Genomic DNA, 11434 nt, shown 5'->3' on the forward strand with positions numbered 1-11434 from the left:
CATGCACACCTCTCACTGAGAGCCCCAGCCCCTGCCCCACCTTCGGCAGACCCACAAGCGCATGTCTGATGTGCAGAGTTGGAGGTCAACACAGCATAACTAACGGCATCCGCATAGCCTCGGGTGCTCCCCTGCCAGGGATGAATGCCTCACATGGGCCAATTAGCAAATCAAATGTGCTTAGTCATGATTCCTAGAGCAGAGCACCTGACCTTGACTTCCCCTCCTGACCTGCCCATGATACAAGCCCTGGCAGTGAACAGGGACATTGCACGGCTCATAGGTGGCCTCTTTCTTCTCTGAGACTCCCAAGCAATCCCTATCCGCCTTGTAACCACAGCCAAAGATCTGGTGAAACCAACCTAAGGAAGGGAGGGTTGGTTTCAGCTCCTAGCTTGAGGGTGCCGTCCAGCACAGTGGGGAAGGCAGGGCTGCAGTCACACTTCCTCTGCAGTCAGGAAGCAAAGAGAGGTGAAGCCGCTGCTCAACTCACTTAGTCCCAGACTCCAGCCCACGGGATGGGGCTGTGTGGCTGGAGCTTCCCCAAGCTGTTTGGCCCCAAATAAACACTATATCAGTTATAAAACTGTTGGCTGATGACTGGGGCTTCTTATTGCCTAGCTCTGTCTTAATTATTAACCCATAACTACTAATCTATGTTTTTCTACATGGCCCTATCTTACTGGAGAATGACTGGTGCATCCCATCTCTGGCCGGCCTCTCTGCCTACCTTTCCCAAAATTCTCCTCGTCCCCTCATCCCGCCTATCTTCATGCCTCATTGGCCAAACAGTGTTTTATTTATCAACCAATAAGATAAACGTACATACAGAAGGACATCCCCCATCAGGGCTGCCCACATCCAGGCTGGATCTTCCCTCCTCATTCACACCCCTCTAGGCACATCCTCACAGGCACACCCAGAGGTGTGTCTCCCAGGTGACCCCAAATCCAGACAAGCTGACCACGAAGATGAACCGTTTTTTCTCATACCATACATGTTCTTGAATCCTCTGCCAGCCCAGTTTCCAATATCCGTCTAGGGAAAAAACTTGAGGCACCTGCCTGCCACTACTGCCTAACTTCTCCTGCCCCCATCTTCGTCCTTTTGAAAATCAGAGGTGTGTCTGTGATCCTGCTCACCAGTGTCTTCCAGTCTGGAGATGTCTTGCCAAGGCAAGCAAGTGAGCAAGGTTGAGAGCAACAGTGCACACCAGCAGGGGGCGCTGTGGGCTCCACGTGAAAGAGATTGTGCTTAGCACTGACAGACTCCAGGTGACAGGTACACTGAGTGGTGCAAAGAGGAGGTGTGCCCCAACCCAGCAGACCCCCAAGCCAGCCTTGGGCTTGCCCAATGTTACCCGCCCCTGGTTCTCCATATGGACTCATTCTTCATCTAGTCCTCCAGGGATATTCTTGGACCTTTGACTTCCTTTTGCTGAAAGCAAGATGGAGTGTAGCATCCTCTAGTCTCCTCCCTCTACACAGCTTGTTCTGTGGGATCCCCAGCCGGCCTGGCAGTGAGAGATGGAATCCCTTCCACCCTCCCACTTGTGTAACTCTGACCCTCAGATCGTTGCCCAAGTAGAGACAGTAGGAGAGCACAACCAACATCACCATTGCTAGTCAAAGACCCTGTCTTGTGGGAGATGTTCACAGATGCAGCCACCTTGAGCCCTAAGGGTCCCTGAGCAGACCCATCCCCCTCCCCCACACACAATGTCATGTCTCCTCGCTACCTTTCTTTAAAGTGACCCCAGCCAATTCTTGTTGGGTGCTGGTTGTCAGGGCAACATGTGGAGGCACCATCAGACTTCAAAAGATGCACTTGAGAATAAAAACGGACACCCTAATCTAGACCTGGTACCCCAACCCTTCACATTGGGGTACTATGGCTCCCAGGAAGCAACCCATGATTCCAGGGGAACTCGGGCTATGACAATGTGTCTTGGAAAGAAGAAACAAGAGCACATTCTTCCTTTATCCCTAAGGAGATGTCCAGACAACTGTGCCCGGACAGTTAATTAGCCCTGCAGCTAATTCCTGGTCCCAGCATCCGCTTCAGAAGTAGTGAGCTCCAGTTAATGTCCACATCCTTATAAGCTATTCTGAGTGCTTTGCCCGAGTTCCCTTATCCAAACCTTTGAGAAACTGTTGGTATCGACTCTACTTGACACATAAAGTCTAGAAGACTCCGAGAAAGCAAGTGGTTTACCTGGGGTGAGCCAGTCGGTGAGTGGCAAGGCTGTGAGGGGGACATGCCGTACTGAGAGCATCTGCAACCAAGCTCAGCCCATCGTCCCCTGGGAAGCAATGAGCTACACACAGCTGAGCATGAATGCATCATTGTGCTGCAGTCCTTGGGTGCCACTGCAACCCTAAAGTTAACCTCTGCCTCCCTCCAGAAGGACACGGACTCAGGGTCATCAGCACATGACCTGGTTGCTATTCCATGGCCCCTCTGGGGTGGGTGGATCTTGGTTCACAGTATCACGTGAAAGTCAAGTGACACCACGTTGGGACACAGCAGGAGGGAAGGGGTCCTCACACTTGTACGGCCATCATCATTCTCACTCACCGAGGCATTGCTCCAGCCCTGATCCTAGCTGCCTAAACTCGGGGTCACAGCCTAACTGAACGTGAGGTCACAAAAGAAACCACAGGCATCAGTAAGAGGTTTCTGAAGGGCAAAGGCTTAAAAAGGGATCCAAAATCAAACATGTAAGACTTCAAGATGCTTCTGGCAGCGCCCCCATGTTGCATCTCATGGCTTCCCCACAGCCTTGGCTCTGAACACACAGCACACACAACACACCTAACGTGTCCAGGCCGGGGCCTTTGACCGCTCTACCTTAGGAACTGCAGCATGGACTGTACACACAGTCGTTTGCTCTCTTTCAAACACGGTGACTGAATTGTGGGAAACCAGCATTGATTGGTTTCTGGCCGTTGCTCCTCGGCATGAATCAGTATATCTTTGGATTGAATTGTTAGGATGTTTGATTTTAAAAATCACTGGATTTCATTAAAAAAATAGATGAATTTGGGTTTCGAAAGAATTTCCAGAACTTTGTGATATGGTCCTAATGCTTCTACCATGTGTACTATACATGAGATAGCATTCTCAGGTTTGACAGTCAAATTATTAATCAACCCTGAAAAGCTGAAGGATCAGACATCCTGGTAAAAACTCTCAAGTGTGTGACCTTCTGCCTCCAATAAAAGGTGAGCTTTCATGAGAGAAGTGCTTTAAAGTAAAACATCTAGGGACTGGAGAGAAGTCTCAGTGGTTAAGAACAAGCACTGTTCCTACAGAGTTCCATTCCCAGCACCCAGATCAGGCCACTCACAACCCCCTCTAACTCCAGCTCCAGAGGATCCGGTGCCTTCTTCTGGCCTCCACTGGTACTTGCACTCATGGGGATACACACACACACACACACACACACACACACACACACACACTATGTTAAGAGTAGTTTTTCTCGACAGCCTAGTCCCACAGCCGCATCAGCCCCAAATGAACACTCAGAGACTTATATTCATTATAATACTGTTGGCCAATAACTAGGGTTCCTTATTGGCTAGCTCTGTCTTAATCACTAACCAATTTCTATTAATCTAAGTATTTCCACGTGGTCTTATCTTACAGTGGAAGATATTGTTTTATTCATCACCCATTAAAAGAAACATATATACAGAAGATCATTCCCCATCATTTATACCTAATTTTCTAATTTAAAGTACATATAGTAAAACCTTTAAAAAAACACTTTTCCATTTTTTGTGTGAGATGTGATGTGATATGTGTATCGATGTTTTTCATATGTGTAGGCTCACCTGTGCACAAGCTCTGTAATCTCCAGACTGTCTCCTCAGCTTTGACATTACTTTATCTGTGATGCGTCTTTGGTGATTGCTTTCTTTATATACCTATTTCACATAACTTTTTTTTCGAGACAGGGTTTCTCTGGGTAGCTTTGGAGACTGTCCTGGCACTCACTCTGTAGACCATGCTGGCCTCGAACTCACAGAGATCCGCCTGCCTCTGCCTCCCGAGTGCTGGGATTAAAGGTGTGTGCCACCAACATGCCGGGCCTGTCTCACATATCTTTACACCCAGGAGCAGGTGAACATTTCTCAGGTGAAACTGTCATGAGTTGGGAGAAGTTTGAGAACCCCTGCTGCGGACCACAGTTCATCTGGTGGAATATCCAAAGTCAAGCAGCCTGCATTGGCTCTGCCTCAGTGACCCTGATGGACACATCATGTGGGTGCCACCGTGGTGGGCAGTTGTCAGGAGACATCAGAGACCTAGTTCTCTCTCTTTCTGTCTCTCTGTCTCTCTCCCTCTCTCTCTGTCTCTCTCTCCCTGTCTCTGTCTCTGTCTCTCTCTGTCTCTCTCTCCCTGTCTCTGTCTCTCTCTCCCTGTCTCTGTCTCTGTCTCTCTCTGTCTCTCTCTCCCTGTCTCTGTCTCTGTCTCTGTCTCTCTCTCTCTCTCTCACACACACACACACACACACACACACACACACACTCGGGAGACCCCTACATCCCCATCCCCAGGCAGTCATTGCAAAGGGCCTTAGAAACAAATGCAACCCCACACAGCAGCCCAAAGCACTGAGCCTTGTCCACGTGTGTGTCCAAGCCTTCCCTGCACCATGCTCATCGTCATTCATCAGGCCTCTTTGCATCAGCAGGATTTTAATGAACTACACCTGCTTCGTGGAGTAAAGTCCGGGCATCCAGGATTCACCCCACCACTTCATTTAGGAAGCCCACTGCAAGGCTTAAAGGCCAGGACACTGTTCCCAGGGACAGCTCTGCAGGCCTCCCTCCCACAGACTTGGTTCCTTAGTCATCTCTGCGCCTCCACTCATGTGTGCCTAGGGCTGAAAGCGGCCCCAGTCCCTCTGTCACCTTGTCCCTTTGCCCCCGCCCTGTCCCCCTCTCCACCCTTGCTCACTCAGCCTCTTTGTCTGGCCCTTTGTGTCTGGACCACAGAGCAGGGCAGAACACGCCTGCCTCCTCCATCCTGCCTCATTATCTATCTGCAAACAGTCCTGCAGACGCCCTGCACCTGCTCCTGGGCTCCCAGCCGCCCAGCAGGTGCCGCCCAGCCAATCACAAAGCTACTGCAGAGAGAAAGGCACCGGCCAGGCCTCCAGCTGCTCCCTCTGCATCCCAGAAGCCGGGACAAAGTCTTTCAGCTTTTCCCGATGCGACAGATGCTGAGGGGCCAGAGAGGGGGCAGAAGGGACTGGGGTTGGGGGAGGTGAGCCCTGTGGAAGACCTCACGGCTACCACACGCTCACAGCACACCTTCCCTCCTCCCACCCAGACCCATCACGGGATCCCCTCCAACACCTCACTGTGTCATCCCCACCCCCACCCCACACTGAATCACCAAACATGTAGTCTGCTCCTGCTACCCCTGCCGGGTGCCCCCAACCTCTCCTCTTCGCCAGTTCCAGGAGTCTGTGACCTCATCGGGGCCTCACAAGGAGTAGCAAGCTTTATGCTGGCCTTCAAAGCCCTGCCCAGGCCTTGGCTGCCTGCTGGCTCTGTGATCCCCTACCTAGCTCCGACACTGCCAACCCGGCATGTCCAGCCCAGCCTCTTGTTCTCTGGGGGTCCTGCTCATTTCATGATGACATCAGTCTTTGTAGGTTCATGACGACTTCTCCTTTGGAACTGATTTGAACATGAGATTGTAAGTCCATTTGCTAATAAGTCCACACATATATATGCCTACACACATTCACACATGCATGCACGCACATCTACATACATTCTCACACATGCACACATATATGAATATGCGCGTGCGTGCGCACGCGCACACACGCCTGCACGCATTGGCACACACTTGCTAGCCTGTGAAACTCCTCACAGAAGACGTCTGCCCTGCCCTCCTCTCACTTCTCAGCTTGGCACAGGGTCTGCCAGGGTGGAGACCCTCCATGTCTTCGTGTAGACAGGACAGCTGAATGGGCTGGGTTCTGGAAGGCCTGTTGGACACATTATACAGATGTGAAAGGGATTGGCACACTTTACAGACAAGGAAACCGAGGCCGAACAAACAGGTATGAGCCAAGATACAGCCCGGCATTCTTCACCCAAGTGCAGCCCAGCCCCCACTCTCACCATCCTGGCCAGCAGTGCCAGGGAGATCCTCTCAGCCTGGCCGCACCCGCCCTCCACAGCCACTCTGCACAGCAGCGCATCCTGTATGTATGAGATTTCTGTGGACCAAGCAAGCCCTGCCTGTGTGCTTGGAGGAGGCAGGGCTCTGCAGCCAGAGTGCCCCAGGAGGAGGGGGCTGGGCTGGGTTGAGGCTCTAGGCTGGCATCTGCTGGGCCTGTGAAGGAGAGCAGGGGTGGGGGTGGGAGACTTGTAGTAACCTTTGTTCTCTGGCCTGTCCCAGGCGAGAGAGAGCCCAGGAGGGGGCTGGATGGGCGGATTGAGATGCTCAATGGTCCAGTCACAGGAAGGAAAGCCAGTCATGCAGGGCGTGGGTGTACGGTGGGTGTGCAGGGCATGGGTGTGCAGGTGTGAGTGTGCAGAGCATGGGTGTGCAGCCTGTGGGTGTGCAGGATGTGGGCATGCTCTTTCTGAACCAGTATTAGGCTTTTTCCCCCTCGACACACAAAGAGGAGAGTTAAGATGGCCTTAAACATGATATCAGGCCCGTGCATGGGCCAGTGGGGAAGTTCTAATCAACACACACAGATCTCTGGATTTGATTCCCCTGCATCTCACACACACACACACACACACACACACACACACACACACACACTGTAAGGACTGGGGAGACAGCTCAGTTGGTAAAGTGCCTGTTGCATAACCATAGGGCTGTGTTTGATCTCCCAACCCACATTAAGGGCACTGTGACACTTTCCTGTAATCCCAGGCCCAGCTCTAGGACAGTGAGAGGCGCTGCCACAACGGAGGCTTCCCTGAGGATGACACTATGGCCCTGTCCCACCTCTCCAGCTTTCGTAGGCACAGGCACACGTGCGTACTCGATACCCACGCTCACATTATATATACCAGTAATAAGATATTACATAAAATAAGCTAGGGAGCCTAGGGTTGGTGGCACATGTCTGTAACCCCAGCACTGTGGTGGCTGAGGCAGGAAAATGAACTCTAGTCTAGCCTGGGATACACAGACAAAATAAAATAAGAAAACAAAATAAGAGATGTAATTATTTTAGACACTAGTCGCGCTGCCCTGAAAAGCTGCTGGGAGTCCACTGGTCCTTAGTTCTGAGCATCCTGGAAGCCAATGAAAAAGGGGGAATGCAATTTCACACATGTCCACCGCGGGCCAGAAAACACCCAAATGCGGAGATTCTGCTATGGCTGCTTTGAGAGCAAGAAGAAGCTCAGGCCCAGACCTCACCCTGAAACCCCCTCTCCTTGCCACCAGCTCTTTCCTCCCGGCTGGCCCAGCCCCCTCTGCTCCAGCACCACACACCCAGGGACAGGAGTCTTCAGCTGCGCCTGGGTGGGTGAGTTTTCACATTTTACCACCAGGGGGCAGTGCTGCGCATGCTCCGCTCCAAGCTGGCACAAGTGAGACACAGGAGCTGGGGAGCCTGGGAGTTGCCCAGAGCTTCAATAAAGAAGCCCGTACCAACTGAGGGGGCCGGGGGGTGGGGGGTAGGGGTTAAAGGCAGAGCTGGAGTAAGTAGATGTAGGGTGTAATAGATCCAGTTCAGCCTGTCACGCAGAGAATCAGTTTGGGCTCATGTCCAGCCTAAGCTAAAATCTGCTCCCCCTCCACTCTCTTCCCCCCTCTCCCCTCAGCCCCCCCCCAACTGGCTTGCAGATAAAGGCACTTTCTGCCAAGCCTGATAACTTGAATTTGAATCCTGGAACCTACATGGTGGAAGGAGTGAATCAACTCCAAAAGTTGCCCTCTGACCTCCATGTGCCAGAAGAGGACAGGCGTACATACACATACAGAGAGACAGACAGACAGACAGACAGACAGACAGACACAGACAGAGAATAATAATACATTTTTAAGTGTAGTCCCCACCTGGCTGGCTCAAGGTGCCTGGCATACTCATGATGGAGAAGGGGTTCTTAGAAAGGATGGGGTGCCCAGGATTTGTGCTGCAGCTCTACCCGGTCCTCTGTGTGGTTTTGAACACACCAGTGTGCTTTTCGTTGGCCTCAGTCTTCCCATCTGAGCAAGGGACAAGAGGACAGGGTGTCGAAGGATCGTGGTCTCTGTGGCGGAGACTGAGCTCAGGGCAGAAGTAGGGATGCCCACCATCCCATGATGGAAGCTACAGGACCTATGTTTGGGGTGGGGACTGGGGAAGTAAAGTCAGGGCTGGAAAATTGTTGGTTCCCATATAGATGGCTCTGCTTCATCTTGCCTCAAGGTCAGAGAGTTCAAAACTGCCCTCAGTAAGTCATAAGACCTAAAGGTCTAAGACTTGCTACTGCAGATGTTCTGGTCTTGGTAGCAGATGCCTCATCCAAATAACAACTCACTTGGGCTCAGGTGTGTTTACTCTTGACCCTCAAGGTCAGATAACAGCTGTGGTTACCAAATGCTTGGAGGATAAAGGGAAGAAAGCCTGTTCGCTCCTTATACATAATGTAGAAGTCTTCTTCCATGTCCCCCTTTTGGTTGGGGTACTTAAGAAAGTTGAAGAATATGCTTGGGGTGTTCAGTATTCACTGGATTGCCCTCCCGACTCTGTCTTGTGTCTCTTTTTCTTAGCATCTTTACCTGTCTTTTCTCAATCCATGCTCCCCCCCTCTCAGGTATGAACCGGGCAACTCAGCGGGACTGAAGGCCCACAAACAGAGGGCTACCACGTCAACAGAATTTTCCTCTTTAAATGTCACAAGAAGGGCTGGAGAGATGGCTCAGAGGTTAAGAGCACTGACTGCTCTTCCAAAGGTCCTGAGTTCAATTCCCAGCAACCACATGGTGGTTCATAACCATCTATGATGAGATCTGGTGCCCTCTTCTGGCCTGCGGACATACATGCAGGCAGAATGCTGGGTGGGTGCACACGTGATGACTGTCCAGGTTGTCGACTCAACTACATCTGGAATTAACTAAAACCCAAAAGTGGCTGAGCACACCTGTGAGGGGCTCTTGCTTAACTGGACCATTTGAACTGGGAAGATCCATTACTAATCCAGACCTTCTGAGCCGGGGGAAATCCACCTGTAATCTGGGCTGCTCCTTCTGCTGGCAGCCTTGCTCTCTTTGCCTGCTTCCTCGAGCCCTTGATGGCAAGTCACTAGAATTAGGACTCACTAGAATTCTCCCGGCATATACTGAAGACCATAGACGGAACAACTGCTGGATTCTTGGACCTTCTGTACATAGGCGGCTATTATTGGATTAGCTGTCCACAGCCTGCAAATCATTCTAATTAATTGTGTGTGTGTGTGTGTGTGTGTGTGTGTGTGTGTGGTGAGAGAGAGAGAGAGAGAGAGAGACAGAGAGAGAGATTCAGTCTACAAGTTCTGCTACTCTAGAGAACCCTAATACAGTGTGTAAGGATAGAGCCTCTCCCTCGGGGACACAGATGCCCGTGGCCCCTCTGCTGCTCCCCTGTTACCCCTCCCTAATGCATGGACCAAAACAGCCTTTATGTTGGTAAGTTCAGGGAAGACTTGTAGCAAAGCCACAGATGGGCAGGAAAGGGAGGCACTGCCCACCTGTAGTTTCCTGTCCATTAATCTGGTAATTATAGCCCTGGAAGGAGGGTGGGCAGATCCCCACCCACAGGCCAAGGAGCAGCAATGCATGACTCCTTGTTGGGGAAGAGGGATGACAAGAGCATAGTGGGTGGAGAGGAAGGCTGGCTCCTCCTAATCCTATCCTACCCCGCCTTTCTCTTTCTTTTCTTCTTCTTCCCTTCCCTGCTCCTTCCCCTTTTTCTCTCCCCTCCCACACTTTCAGCCGTACAGCAGTTCCCTCCGAGATTAGAACCTTTCATCTCAGAGGGAAGCTCTTTAAGACTGGGGTGTTTGTAGTGAAACACTCCATTCCGCAAACAAGCTCCTTAGGCTCAGGAAGGAAACAACTCAGAACAGCTGCAGGAAGTTCCTGAAACTCAGCAGATTCACTAGGCCCCTCCCTCTCCAGGAGGACATATGTGGTAAAGAGAATCACTCTTAGAGGAGCCGTGCTGCCTAGAAGAGGCAGAGACCAACTGAGACATCAGGAAAGGACACTCTTGACCCGTTGAGCTGCCTGCAAGCTGTGCAGTGTGCTCCAGGTTCCCAGCGTTGTCACCTGTCACCTGTGCTGGGATGGGCTTGGAGTCATTTCTGCTCATGCAAGTGATCCCAGTAAAACTAACTCATGAGGGGCTGGAGTGATGGCTCAGTGGTTAAGAGCACTAGCTGCTCTTCCAGAGGACCCAAGTTCAATTCCCAGCACCCACATGGCAGCTCACAGCTGTCTGTAACTCCGGTTCCAGCAGATCTGGCATCCTCACACAGACATGTATGCACAGGCAAAACATCAATGCACATAAAGTAAAAATAATGAAATTATTTTTAGAAAAACTAACTCATGGCTCACCAAGTCTGTCTTTAATGGTATCTGAGCTGTGGTCCATTGCTGATTCCCTATCTGGGGTGTGTGGTCATTTGTTCACAGTTCCCTGGAAGCAGCGTCAAACAACGGCCTCCTCGTTCTAGCGCAGTCCTCTCTCACACTCAAGCCCTGCAGGTTCCTTCCTGGCTGTCTGGTGCCTTTGAAGCCTGCTCTCTGGTCTCTACTCCTCCCTGGCTCAGAGCGACAGTGGGAGGAGCCACCGAGAGGAGCCCAGTGAGGGAGGAGAGCACAAAGGCACCCGTGCTTGTCTTGCTTTTCACGTTTTCTTTCTCGTTTATCCAGCCCCTGTACTGTACTGTACCTCCAGGGGGAGGGGAACCCAAGGCGTGTCGGGTCTGAGGAAGAATAGCTGCCAGAGACCGCGGGGTCCCCGGGCCAGGATCCAACCCCAGGTGTAAATACTTCCCGGGGAGATATGAGCCGCGGAGAGAGGCTGCGACGGGCTGAGGCTCGGGTGCATTTCGCTGTGTCACCCCGGGCCCGTTTCGCTGTGTCACCCCCGGCCCATCCTTTGCCCTCTTTGGGCCAAGATTTCACCGGTTGTGGCTCCTCCATGCTGAACCCTGTGGTCAATCCTCTCTGCTAAGCAGTGTCTGCAGTGACAGGTGTCTCCTGACTGCCCGTTGCTCCAGTCCAAATAGCATCAACACTTTAACTGCCTTTTCTTTTATAATCTTGGGAAATTGACCTCCTGGGAAGATTTGAAGAATAATTTCATGCTCTCTGCTTCCATCCCAAGACGGCCCTGCCGGGTCAGCTGTTTTCTTCTCTGTCACTCCAACACAGCCTCACATCTGGCACTTTTTTTTTTTTAATACAG

This window comes from Mesocricetus auratus, unplaced genomic scaffold, assembly GCF_017639785.1.
Source record: "Mesocricetus auratus isolate SY011 unplaced genomic scaffold, BCM_Maur_2.0 Super-Scaffold_100025, whole genome shotgun sequence".
NCBI classification, from domain to species: Eukaryota; Metazoa; Chordata; class Mammalia; order Rodentia; family Cricetidae; genus Mesocricetus; species Mesocricetus auratus.